Consider the following 14840-nt stretch of genomic DNA (forward strand, 5'->3'; position numbering starts at 1 on the left):
TGTTCGTAAGTCAAGGACTTACGAACACATTGCTTCAAATCCTATTGAGGGCAAACCGTCATACAACAAAGGCTCGCTCTGCTAGATGCGTTTTCCATTCCTAGTTTTGAGAATTGTCTTCACTGTTGTATGACTGAGATCATAGCACTTAAAAAACTTTGTCTTAGGTGTTATTCTTCCCTTTTTGATGAAGAAGATTTATAAACGAGTGTCGTTGTGTGCTGCATTTCTCCTCGATGTTTTATATGCGAATTGATAAGCTGGAATAACGTACAGTACATTGTTACTATTATTTTTTTAAGAAACCTGCCATATCCCACCTAAGCAAGGTGACCAAAAGTGAAAAACAAAGTTTTTCTTTTTAAACATATTAATGTATACAGGAGAAAGGGTTACTAGCCCCTTGCTCCTAGCATTTTTGTTGCCTATTATGACACGTGTGGCTTACGGAGGTAGAATTCTGTTCCACTTCCACTTATTATTAGTTCAGGTGCACATCTCTCTTTCTGAAACCCTTGGGCCTGTATTGTTTCGAATTTCAGACTTTTTCGAATTTTGGAATGATTCTCAACGCCGCCACGTGGCGGTGTGACCCAGCACAGAGATGACTGATCCTCCACACTCCACAAAAAAATTTCGGTTTTCGGAATTTTTCGAATTTCAGAATTTAGGATAAAGGGATGTGGACCCGTATTATTATTATTATTATTGTTATTATTATTGTGTACAGTATACTCTCTTTTAAAGCTCCTCTGTATAGTGTGATCTTTTAATGGGATTGAAAATGTGCATCCAAGATTAAATTACACGACCTATGGAGGCCTTTCAGTGCACCGTTCAATTTTGGATGTACTTCTTCAGTTGTAGTTGCAAAAAATGCATTATATAGCAGTTTTTTAAAAGAGTAGCCTCGATCAGTGCAAATTCAGTTAGCTTGAGTTTGATTAGTGCGGGTTCAATTAGTGAGTTTCATTAGTGCAAGTTCAATTAGTGTGAGCTCGATTAGTGTGAGCTCGATTAGTGTGAGCTCGATTAGTGCAAGTTCGATTAATGAGATTTAGTACAAAATTTATTTATGCGAGTCTTTTCTCCCAGACTCGTCAAATTTTGTTAAAAAATTACATATATAATTGGAGTAGCGTGAATTTGAATAATGGGACCACTTTTCAGGATTCATTATTCCCACTAGTCAAAGTTACTTAATTTTTATTATTAATGTTAGTGTTAATGTTGCAGTTTTATAGCTGTAGTGTAAGCCCGCCTCTGGCAAGACAGTCATGGAGTGAAAGATGGTGAAAGTTTTTCTTTTTTGGGCCACCCTGCCTTGGTGGGCCACCCTGCCTTGGTGGGCCACCCTGCCTTGGTGGGCCACCCTGCCTTGGTGGGCCACCCTGCCTTGGTGGGCCACCCTGCCTTGGTGGGCCACCCTGCCTTGGTGGACCACCCTGCCTTGGTGGACCACCCTGCCTTGGTGGGCCACCCTGCCTTGGTGGACCACCCTGCCTTGGTGGGCCACCCTGCCTTGGTGGACCACCCTGCCTTGGTGGTCCACCCTGCCTTGGTGGACCACCCTGCCTTGGTGGGCCACCCTGCCTTGGTGGGCCACCCTGCCTTGGTGGGCCACCCTGCCTTGGTGGGCAGCAGCCGATGTGTTAGTAAAAAAAAGAAATCGAATAACATCCAGAAAGTGAATTCCTGCTAAATCAATTCCTGTGTTTTTATCTTTGTTATTAACACATCGACTGTTACCCACCAATGCAGGGTGACCCAGAAAAGAAGAAATACTTGATCATCATTCACTCCACCTCTGTCTTGCCAGAAGCATGCTTACACTACAGTTATAAAACTGCAACATCAGCACCTCTCCTGTGTTTTGTAGTGTAGAAATACCTTTTATAGCACAGTTACCGGGTGCCGAAAAATTTCCATGCTATGCAAAACCGCACCGTTTAAAAGATCGTGATAATGCATTAGCGTAATGAGCCCAATGTGAAATAACGCTAATGCGTGCATTGATACCCCACCTGTACCCAGAGCAGAGTTAAGATTTTGTAGGCCCTTGTTGGTACTATGAGACCCTCTGGGCTACAGGTACTGTGAGGCCCCTGGGCTACAGGTACTGTGAGGCCCCTGGGCTACAGGTACTGTGAGACCCCTGGGCTACAAGTACTGTGAGACCCCCAGTGATATTTTCAGTAGGAATGAAAAGTTAAAGGAATATCCAATGAAAACCAAACAGTTCATCATATACGTGCTGTAATAAAATGTTACATAAACCTGGGAGCAAGGGGCTAGTAGCCCCTTGCTACCAGGGGCTAGTAGCCCCTTCTCCTGTATACATTACTAAATTTAAAATAGCTTTCAATTTTCATTTTGGTCACGCTGCCTCGGTGGGATACAGCCTGTTTATTGAAAAAAAACTTAGAGCAGTAATTATGAACATTTTTCACATAATCTCTGGAGGCCTTCCAGCTGGCGGTGTCCCTCCAGCTGGTGGAGGACCTCCAGCTGGTGCTGTCCCTCCAGCTGGTGGAGGACCTCCAGCTGGTGGAGGACCTCCAGCTGGCAGAGAACCTCCAGCTGGTGGAGGACCTCCAGCTGGTGGAGGACCTCCAGCTGGTGGAGGACCTCCAGCTGGTGGAGGACCTCCAGCTGGAGGAGGACCTCCAGCTGGTGGTGTCCCTCCAGCTGGTGGTGTCCCTCCAGCTGGTGGTGTCCCTCCAGCTGGTACTGTCCCTCCAGCTGGTGGAGGCCCCTGGGCTGCAGCCCCTGAAGCCCACGCCTTAATCCCGCCCTGACCGTTCCCCACGCACACGTGAGTGCTCCTCACTGTGGTGAGTACGCACTTCACTACTGCACCAACATCAAAAAAAAACTTTAGTCAAAATCTTTAAATTTATAAACGGTTCTGTAGCAAAACCCTCGCTTTTCAGATCTGCGTTACACAGGCGCTCTTCGACTCATTATGGTTCGGCTTACGATATTTTGACATTACAATGGTGCAAAAGCAATTACTTTAAAAATAAAACTTGAGATAATTATCCAGCATAAAGGCTGCAAGTTCCTAACTTTTTTTTTTTTTTTTTTTTCAACAAGTCGGCCGTCTCCCACCTACCATCCGACTTACGACCTGCTCGACTTACGACCGTGTTTTTTATGCCAAATTTCTGGGAAATAAACAAGTATTTGTGTTGTACACAGTGTTTATCCTAAACCTTACAGTATAAAATACAATACTAACAACAGAAAAAGTAAAGTAAAACATGAAATACCAAAATAAAACAATAAAATAAAGTCATTACAAAAATGTTTTGTTGATATTCAGTAGTAAAGTTCGACTTACGACCATTTCGACTTACGACCAGTTTCTCGGAACTGAACTCGGTCGGATGGTAGGTGTATTTAGTTAGATAAAAATGAGATTTTGTTGGGTTTTTTAACTCTGGAGGGTTAGCCATGTGGAATAACCCAAGAGAGGCAGTGTGTCATTGAGGGACTGCATGTCTGATTTCCATTGGGGTCCTCAATCTTGTACCTATTTGCTAGTTAGTTACAGTAATTATTTGTTTACTTACTCAGTGACAATAATTATTTATTTAACATATATTCGTATTCGATTTACAATATTTTTGACTTAGGATATTTGCGACTTAGGATATTTTCAACTTAGAATATTTTCGACTTACGATATTTTCTACTTATGATATTTTCGACTCACAGTGGATTCATCGGAATGTAACACCATTGTAAGTTGAGAAACAACCATACCAGGTATTAAAATTATAATCCGCGCTATAGCAGAACCCGCACTATTCAGAACCGCGTTGTACAAGGTATTACTCCACATATACGAACTCGCACTTCATCTGTCAACCACGAGTGTGTGTGACACACTTAATTTTCTACTGACCTTAGGTACCATAGCACTTGGTATCGTCATCACAAAGTTAGGATAGTCTATTGTAGAGTGACGGCTGCTTTTTGTAATAATAATAATAGATTTTTCATAAGATAGATTTTACAAAATTTGACGATATTTAATAGTACAGTATAACAGTATAAACAGACTTAAAAAATTATGGTCAAAATCCGCTAGTAAAGTTGTACTTTTAACTTATTTATTGTTAGCATTTATTGCAGTGTATCTGTAAACTGTGTACAGTGCTTTATTAGGTCTACAGTAGAGTACAGTGGACCCCCGCTTAACGATCCCCTCCAAATGCGACTAATTATGTAAGTGTATTTATGTAAGTGCGTTTGTACGTGTATGTTTGGGGGTCTGAAATGGACTAATCTACTTCACAATATTCCTTATGGGAAAAAATTCGGTCAGTACTGTCACCTGAACATACTTCTGGAATGAAAAAAGTTCGTTAACCGGGGGTCCACTGTACTTCTGTGGAAACATTTCACCAGCCAGCGGCTTCTTCAGTCCAATACTGTAAAGAATGGTGTAAGACGAGTTTGAGGTAATCAGTCCCTCAGTCTGGAATCCATGTGTTCAGTCCAACGATCTTGATAAATATCATTGTTATTTTTGAACGTTATTCTGATTTAACACAATCTTGGACAGTAGACCCTATTAGTGCTTTATATTAAACCCTTAAACTGTCCAAACAGATCTACGTTCACATGTGTAGTGTTCCAAAAGTAGATCTATGTTTTTTTTACATATTTTCAAATATAACAAAAAGTAGATCGAAGTTTTTTTTACACATTTTCAAATGTAAAAAAACAAAAAAAAAGATCTACTTATTTTACATTTTTCAAATGTTGAAAAAACGTATATATACGTTTGGACCGTTTACGGGTTAAGTGTTAAGGGTTTACTGTGCTTGTCAAGCCCCTGGTTACACAGAGCACTTTAGGCATGCTAGAACATAGACCTAATTGAATGTAAAACTTGTAAGAGTTTAAACAAGTTTAAAAATTTACTGTGGCACCAAGAGCATGTTACCTAGAACATAAGAACATAAGAAAGGAGGAACACTGCAGGAGGCCTGCTGGCCCATACTAGGCAGGTCCTTTACAATTCATCCCACTAACAAAACATTTACCCAACCCAATTTTCAATGCTACCCAAGAAATAAGCTCTGATGTGAAAGTCCCACTCAAATCCAACCCTTCCCACTCATGTACTTATCCAACCTAGATTTGAAACTACCCAAAGTCCTAGCCTCAATAACCCAACTAGGTAGACTGTTCCACTCATCAACTACCCTATTTCCAAACCAATACTTTCCTATGTCCTTTCTAAATCTAAACTTATCTAATTTAAATCCATTACTGCGGGTTCTCTCTTGGAGAGACATCCTCAAGACCTTATTAATATCCCCTTTATTAATACCTATCTTCCACTTATACACTTCGATCAGGTCTCCCCTCATTCTTCGTCTAACAAGTGAATGTAACTTAAGAGTCTTCAATCTTTCTTCATAAGGAAGATTTCTGATGCTATGTATTAATTTAGTCATCCTACGCTGAATGTTTTCTAACGAATTTATGTCCATTTTGTAATACGGAGACCAGAACTGAGCTGCATAATCAAGGTGAGGCCTTACTAATGATGTATAAAGCTGCAGTATGACCTCTGGACTTCTGTTGCTTACACTTCTTGATATAAATCCCAGTAATCTATTTGCCTTATTACGTACGCTTAGGCATTGCTGTCTTGGTTTAAGGTTGCTGCTCACCATAACCCCCAAGTCCTTTTCGCAATCTGTATGGCTAAGTTCTACATCATTTAATTTATAAGTACTAGGGTTATGGGCACTCCCAAGCTTCAGAACCTTGCACTTATCTACATTGAACTGCATCTGCCACTTTTCTGACCAAGAATAGAGTTTGTTTAAGTCCTCCTGAAGTTCCCTAACATCTACGTTTGAATCAATTATCCTACCTATCTTTGTGTCATCGGCGAATTTGCTCATATCACTAGTAATTCCCTCATCAAGATCATTGATATATATTATAAACAACAACGGGCCCAAGACTGATCCCTGTGGAACGCCACTTGTTACAGATCCCCACTCGGATTTAACCCCATTTATGGACACTCTCTGCTTCCTGTCAGTGAGCCATGACTCGATCCACGAGAGCACTTTTCCCCCAATGCCATGGGCTGCCACTTTCTTTAACAGTCTATGGTGCGGAACTCTATCAAAAGCCTTACTAAAATCTAAGTAAATAATATCAAATTCTTTATTGTGGTCAACAGCCTCAAAAGCTTTACTGAAGAAAGTTAATAAATTAGTTAGACAAGACCGGCCTCTTGTGAATCCATGCTGAGTATCATTAATCAAGCTATGCTTATCGAGATGGCTTCTTATAATCTCAGCTATAATTGACTCTAGTAATTTGCCTACAATTGAGGTCAGGCTTATTGGGCGGTAATTTGACGGTAACGACTTGTCCCCTGTTTTAAAAATAGGAGTTACATTAGCCATCTTCCACATATCAGACACTACACCTGTTTGAAGAGATAAATTAAAAATATTAGTTAATGGTTCACAGAGTTCCATTTTGCATTCCTTAAGAACCCTTGAAAAAACCTCATCAGGACCCGGCGACTTATTTTGCTTCAGTCTGTCTATCTGCCTCACAACCATCTCACTAGTGACTGTGATGTTACATAATTTATCTTCTTCTAGCCCACTGTAAAAATTAATTACTGGAATATTGTTAGTGTCTTCCTGTGTAAAAACTGAGAGAAAATAATTATTTAAAATCAAGCACATTTCATTCTCATTGTCAGTAAGGTGCCCATAGTTATTTTTAAGGGGACCTATCTTATCTCTAACTTTTGTTCTATAGACCTGGAAAAAACTTTTTGGGTTAGTTTTAGAATCCCTAGCAACTTTAATTTCATAGTCCCTTTTAGCTTTTCTTATCCCCTTTTTAATGTCCCTCTTAATGTCAATATACTGATTCATAAGATGACCCTCACCTCTTTTGATACGCCTATAAATTCCTTTCTTATGCCCTAGTAGATATTTGAGCCTATTATTCATCCATTTTGGGTCATTTCTATTTGATCTAATTTCTTTATATGGGATAAACGCTCTTTGAGCAGCATGTATAGTGTTCAGAAAACTGTCATATTGATAGCTCTCTTCGTTACCCCAGTCAACAGATGATAAGTGTTCTTTAAGCCCATCGTAATCTGCTAAGCGAAAATCTGGGACTGTTACTGAGTTATCGCTACTATCGTACTTCCATTCAATGCTAAATGTAATTGATTTGTGGTCGCTAGCACCCAGTTCCTCTGAAATTTCTAAATTATTAACAAGGGATTCATTGTTTGCCATAACTAAGTCAAGCAGGTTATTTCCCCTTGTAGGTTCTGTCACAAACTGCTTCAAAAAACAATCCTGAAATACTTCTAAGAAGTCGTACGATTCTAAATTCCCAGTCAAGAAATTCCAATCAACATGACTAAAGTTAAAGTCTCCTAGAATTACTACATTATCGTGCCTTGTGGCCTTAACAATTTCCTCCCATAGTAGTTTCCCTTGGTCCCTATCTAAGTTAGGGGGACGGTATATCACTCCTAAAATCAGTTTTTCATGCCCCTCTGAAAATTCTATCCAAACAGACTCTGTATGTGTTACTTCAGACTTAATACCCGTTTTTATGCAACAGTTCAAGCGATCTCGGACGTACAATGCCACCCCACCCCCCCTCCCAATACTTCTATCTTCTTGGAACAATTTAAAACCCTGAATATGACATTCCGCAGGCATGTCCCGACTTTTTGAATTAAACCACGTCTCAGTTAAGGCAAATACATCAATGTTACCTACACTAGCAACTAATCTCAACTCGTCCATCTTATTCCTAGCACTACGGCAATTAGCATAATAAACATTGAAAGACTCTCCTTTCTCTTTACCCTTCCTGCTCATTTCTATTTTTCTACTAAACCTATTACCGTCTTTATCACCCAAGGTCCCTGGCTTTTCAATATCTATCTCGTTCTTATTATTACTAGTTCCCCTAGAACTCGTAATATTACTACACTGGGACTTCACTGTTTTCCTGCCAAAACCCATACCACTAACTATTCCTAGTTTAAAGTCCTAACTGCTCCCTCCACTGCAGTTGCCAGTGCTCCCACCCCACACCTAGATAAGTGAACCCCATCCCTAGCATACATGTCATTTCCGCCATAGAAGAGGTCCCAGTTGTCAATGAATGTTACCGCATTTTCCTTACAGTATTTGTCCAGCCAGCAATTGACACCAATTGCCCTGGACAACCATTCACTTCCAACTCCCCTCCTTGGCAAAATACCACATATGAGAGGGTTCCCACCCTTACTTCTAATTATTTCTATTGCTGACCTATACCTGCTAATCAGGTCCTCACTCCTACGTCTGCCAACATCGTTGCCTCCAGCACTGAGACAGATAATAGGATTGCTCCCATTACCTCTCATGATGTCATCCAGACGGCTAACAATATCCTCCATCCCAGCCCCAGGAAAGCAAACTCTCTGTCTCCTACTCCTGTCCTTCAAGCAGAACGCCCTATCCATATACCTAACTTGGCTATCCCCAACAACAACAATATTCTTACCTTCCTTAATGTCTTTCGTCGTGTCGTTCCCAGTAGTCAACTCACATTCGTCGGGTAGCACTGAGAATGTATTGGATGTTTCCACAACAGTTTCCACGGCAGTCTCTTTCTTCTTCATCGTTTCTACCTTTCCATTCGTCTTCTTGATCGTCAACTTCTTTCCCTGCTGTCCAGCCACTGACCAGTTTCCCTTCTTGACCTGAGGACTCAAAACAGGAGGACTACTACGAATCTTCTTGTTCTCCTCGGTCAATCGCCGAATTTCCAAATTCGCCAACCTCAATTCTTCCTTAAGCTGTTGGTAAAGTTGCTCGATGGAGGGCATCTTGCTTCAATTCTAGAGAGCGCGCAAACAGGTCTTCACAGAGCCAAGTACACGTCAACACTGCGCAAATGCCAACTCAATCAGGAGCTACTGCGCAGCACGTCCGCACGGCCCAATAGCGATGCGAACACTGACCCAATAGCGATGCGAACACTGATTTTTAAAAAAGATCAGTGTATAAAAATAAGTAATGGGTTGATTTTGATAAAATTCTCTTTTTTAAAAATCATGTCTGCGGCTTAGAATATGTAAGATGCAATATGTGGCTTAGGGAATTGAATTTGAGAAGTTGATTTGTTGGTCATCTCTGAAAGGGGTTTTGTATTGATGGTATACAGTATAGATGGTCCTCACTTTACGATGGTTAGACTTATTTATTTATTTTATGTCTTTGCAAACAGTACATTTATTGATAGGATAAATTCTTTTTCAATATGTCAGCTGTCTCCTACCGAGGCAAGGTGATTCATACATAATTACTGTCTTTGCAGAGGTGCTGAGATACAGCAGTTTAAATGTCCCTCCAAATTGCCAATATCCCAAACCTTGCCTTTAAAGTGTAGACACTGTACTTCCCATTTCCAGGACTCAAGTCTGGCTTGTCGGTGGTCCTGAATCCCTTCATAAATGTTACTTTGCTCACACTCCAACAGCACGTCAAGTTATAAAAACCATTTGCCTCCACTCCTGTCTAACATGCTCACACATGCTGGAAGTTCAAGCCCTCACACACTAAACCTCCTTTACCTCCTCCCTCCAACCTTTCCTATGCCGACCCCTACCCTGCCTTGCTTCAACTACAGATTTATACACTCTCCAAGTCATTCTATTTCATTCCATCCTCTCTAAATGTTTGAACCACCTCAACAACCCCTCCTCAGCCCTCTGGATAATACTTTTAGTAACCCCCACACCACCTTCTAATTTCCAAACTATACTGATTCAGTAATTCACACCACACACTGAGCTCAGACACAACATCTCCACTGCCTCCAGCCTTGTATTCATTTACAGTGGACCCCCGGCTTACAATATTATTTCATTCCAGAAGTATGTTCAGGTGCCATTACTGAACGAATTTGTTCCCATAAGGAATATTGTGAATTAGATTAGTCCATTTCAGACCCCCAAACATACACGTACAAACACACTTACATAAATACACTTACATAATTGGTCGCATTGGGAGCTGATCGTAAAGCGGGGGTCCACTGTATTTACTTTTCAGTACTTTTAGTTACAGTGATTATTTTCAAATTATGATAGGTTCATCGGAATGTAGCCCCATTGTAAGTTGAAGACCATCAGTACCAACGAGATGGTGAATTACACAGATAACCTGCACATGGTCTCCCAGTTTTTAATGACTCCCTCCGTTCTTCATTCAAGTTTCTCTCTCTCACGTGCGGGTTATTTGCGTATTGTTTCAGTCATGGTATTGCGCCTTTTTATTCTTTGTTAGGATGATAAATTAGACACATTCAACATCTGGGCTTCTGTATTTTGTTGTCATTTCGCCAGCCAGTCGCTGAATTTTTTATTTATTTTTTAACACCGTCTGTCTCCCACTGAGGCCAGGTGACCCATAAAAGAAGAAGCTGTTTTTTTGTTTTAAATTTAGTAATTTATACAGGAGAAGGTGTTACTAGCCCCTTGCTCCCGGCATTTTAGTTGCCTCTTATGACACGCGTGGCTTACGAAGGAAGGCTTCTAACCCATTTTCCCGTGGGTAAGTGGCTGCATTGTATAGATGAAATCACTGGTTGGGCAGTGTCTACAAAACAAATCAACCCAGATGTTGCATTTGTGTTTAATTGATGACATCACCAGTGAATGCAACTGCAACTCAGTACAAGGCAGTAAACTGCATATTGCATATATGCTTGCTACTGATTCTTGGGAGAGTTTGCAATTATAAATGCTTCGTAAAGTGCAGTTTAATGAATCTGTTGTTAGACTATTGTTGGCCTAAGTAACTCACCATCACTGCCATAGAGGGAGTATGAGAAGGTGGCCCATAAGTAACCCATAGGTTGGTATTCCATAGGTCAGTAACCCATAAGTCGACATTCCATATGTCGGTGCCCTTCAGGTTGGTGCCCCACAGGTTGGTGCCCCACAGGTTGGTGCCCCACAGGTTGGTGCCCCACAGGTTGGTGCCCCACAGGTTGGTGCCCCACAGGTCAGTGCCCCACAGGTCAGTGCCCCACAGGTCAGTGCCCCACAGGTTGGTGCCCCACAGGTCATTAATGGTTCTTTAGCTAGAACTACACTACATTTGCATCTTTTAGGCCTACACTTGCTGGTCTGATCCACATTATTCCCTTCAAAATAACACTGTCAATACTTTCCTATTTTTTTTTTTCTTGTGTATTCCCCTTTCTAGTTAACCCTGGTGGGTTTAGCACTTTGTTTTGATTATAATAGTAATAATAATACAGCCTCTCCTCACTCAATGATGGAGTCTCGTTCCTAAACCCACGTCGGTAAACAAATTTGTCGCTAAGCAAGGATCATACCATAATGGTAGTGGGTTTGTGTCAACCATCTTTGATATTATATTAATATCACCTTTGCACCATTTATAACATTTCTGGTAAATTTTAAATGTTACAGAGTAGTGTACTGTATATTGTAATAAACAGAACAGAGGAAATCAGCTCTAATATACATTATTTAGGTATGAATACTGGTCAGAGAGCCATCGTAAGTCTGAGTCGTCAGTAAGTGAGTACGTCGCTGAGTGAGAAGAGGCTGTATTTACTAGTGATGGGGCCGATACCAAAAATTTTGCAGATACCATCAAATTTAGCCATTACCCACTGATACCATCAAATCCAATACCTACTGATACCCCTCAAAGTTAGCCAGTACCTACCGATACCATCAAAGTTAGCTGATACCTACTGATACTCCTCAAAGTTAGCCAATGCATACTGATACCATCAAATTTAGCTGAAACCTACTGATACCATAAAAGTTAGCTGATACCTACCAATACTCTGGCCTATCTCTAGCACTCAGTATGGGGCATTAGGCCTATATCATTTCTCCAGCTGTGTGATAGGCCATATAGGCTTATCATTGGTAATAACATTCTCTATTCTGTTAAATTCTGCATAATTAAATTTTGGTGGTGGTCTTCGAATTTTAATCTTCGAATTTTAATTTTCAAATTTTAATCTTTGAATTTTAATCTTTGATTTTATTTTTAATAATAAATCTGCTCTTAACACTGAATAATCTACGATGTTTGGCCTGGCGTTTTAGGACATGCTATCGTGGTTTCGTGAGTCTTGATCTATGGCGTCTCGTTTCAAAAAAATTTCCATGTGTGCGTTTGATTATGATTGTGATGCTTTTGACGTTTGGAATGAAACTTGAGACCGTGTGATTGTGTTTTTATATTTAAGATGTTGTGGAGAGTATATATATATATTGCATGGATGTTGATATTGTGATTAGATGTGAATCAAATGAATTTCCTGTGTGAGGTGACTGGGCAAGTTTCATTACACCTGCTGCCACCTGTTCACCTAGCAGTAACTAGGTACTTGGGTGGTCAGTTCCTTGCACCTGCTGCCCTCTGTTCACCTAGCAGTAACTAGGTACTTGGGTGGTCAGTTCCTTGCACCTGCTGCCCTCTGTTCACCTAGCAGTAACTAGGTACTTGGGTGGTCAGTTCCTTACACCTGCTGCCACCTGTTCACCTAGCAGTAAATTGACACTTGGGCATCCTGGGGAAATACCCAAGGGCCACAGAAGAAATAAGCCCCATTTCTAGGCTGTCTTTGGGTTATTAACCAGGGTTAATAACCCAAAGACAGCCTTATTAACCGAGCATTATACCACAGACAGACTAATGTTTGCCCACACTATTGTTCACACTACAGTATAGGAACGCGAACTAGACTTACGCTAGTTTTTCACCGCTCTCATCCTAGTAATCACTTGTATCTGAACAAACCGTTTTGTTTTTTTGTTTTTGTTTTGTGATGTAAATGGTTTAAAAAACCAAATTAAAGAAATGAGATACTTGTGCAACATTTGAAATGCTCTCAAGTGTTGCAAAAGTATCTCATTCTCAAAAATTTTTTTTGGCCTGTTAGCATATAAAAAATATATATATATTTACCATTGATGCTTTATAGGTTATTTAAAGTCCAGTTGGCTCTCTTGTAAAGCTCCTCTATATAGTATGATTTAAAAAGAGCACTAGGAATATGCACTACAAAGGTTTTTGTGGGGACTATTCAATTTTGGACTTGCCTATATACAAATAACGCACACATAGGGGAAATAAACTCATGATGATGTTCCGGTCCGACTTGGACTAGTTGTTGGTCCAAGTCGGACCAAAACTTCGTTGTTTCTTTCTATGTGCGGGTTGTTTGTGTATTGTTCCAGTCACGGTATTGTGGCTTTTTATTCTCTATTGTTTTACAATCTTTACAGTTACATAGACGAGCTTCGTGAGAGGGCCGACTAACGTATACTTGATTATACTGTCAATAATAGTAGTTATAGCAGTGTTCACCTGGAGGATTTATTTTAGTTACCCATCTCTCTTGCTAAGGTATTACTATTATTGTGGAAAAAAGCTCTTATGTAGAGCTGAGGACATTTATTAGAGGAGAAACTTCTCCATGAGTGACTTCAGTCCTAATACAGTGATAACAGTATAGTGGCAGGAGTGATGTGCTGCTGCTGCGGTGGCGGCGGCAATAATCTATTACAGTATTTAGCACTTGGGATATACAGGCGCTCCTCGACATAAGATATTTCAACTTTACAATGGTACAAAAGCAGTTACTTTGGAGATGAAACTTAATGTAATTACTTAAGGTAATTTCTTAAGGTAATTACCCATTTATCGACTTTTCAACACTGTATTTAGTTACAGTAATTATTTGTTTATTGACTTATTGACAGTAGTTATTTATTTACTTAGCGTATCATATTCATATTTGACTTACGATATCGTAGACTTATGATATCTTTGACTTACGATATCTTTGACTTACGATATCTTTGACTTACGATATCTTTGACTTACGATATCGTAGACTTATGATATCTTTGACTTACGATATCTTTGACTTATGATATCTTTGACTTACAATTGGTTCGTCAGAACGTAAAACCATCATAGGTCGAGGACCGCCTGTGGTGTACCTTCCTGATTTTTAGTGAATAAGTATCCTGAGCTCTACATAAGTGTTCTTTTTCACATCATGGCTGTATCACCATACCATCTTTTCACGTTATTTTATCGGTTTAACGTTTGTGTAACGTGATTCCATCTCGTCTTCGCAAAGGCTACGTTCGTATGTTTTTTATATATATTTTTATATCAGTTGTTATTAAAAATAATTTCACTTCTGAATTCTAATGTACATATTTTCAAAGTTAATTATTTTACAAATTTTATTGATATATGCAAAGGATCTTTGTAAAAAATATTGTTGAATTTTTCAAATTCACTTTTATGTACGTAAACGTTATTGATGTCGAGAGTAATAGGCCTAAATTATGCCCTATGTTCTGTGTGGTTTATGGACCAATAATTGCAAGTTTAAATCCTATATTATTAATACACTATGTCAAACAATTACAGTCTTTCACTATCCTCACTTGTAAAACCCCTAGAGAGGTTTATGTTGAGAAATAGTACACAAAAAACCCGCTTGTGATGTTTTGGTTCTGGTTCTACTAGGACCATTCGACGAAACATTGTCGTAAACTTTTCTCTTCCACGTGCGGGTTGTTTGTGTATTCTAGTCATGGTATTGTACCTTTTTGTTCTTCATCTCGGGATATGCCAGTCCACCTTCTGGAGGGCAGCTTACAGTGTCCTTTGGGTGACAAGTGTGCCACTGGAGGCTGCCTGGAGGGAGGTGGTGGCTGAAGGAGCTATGCCTTGCGGCAGATTTCCCAC

General features: G+C 40.0%; 1 long non-coding RNA gene across 1 annotated transcript; it reads left to right on the forward strand.

Annotated features, from left to right (window-relative positions):
• The first annotated feature begins 8545 nt into the window (after positions 1-8545).
• LOC138851246 (uncharacterized) lies at positions 8546-14514 on the forward strand. The gene is made up of 2 exons (XR_011391087.1): positions 8546-11069; positions 11115-14514. It is a non-coding gene; the product is annotated as an uncharacterized lncRNA (long non-coding RNA).
• The last annotated feature ends 326 nt before the right edge of the window (positions 14515-14840 follow it).

The sequence above is a fragment of the Cherax quadricarinatus genome, unplaced genomic scaffold, assembly GCF_038502225.1.
Source record: "Cherax quadricarinatus isolate ZL_2023a unplaced genomic scaffold, ASM3850222v1 Contig176, whole genome shotgun sequence".
NCBI lineage: Eukaryota > Metazoa > Arthropoda > Malacostraca > Decapoda > Parastacidae > Cherax > Cherax quadricarinatus.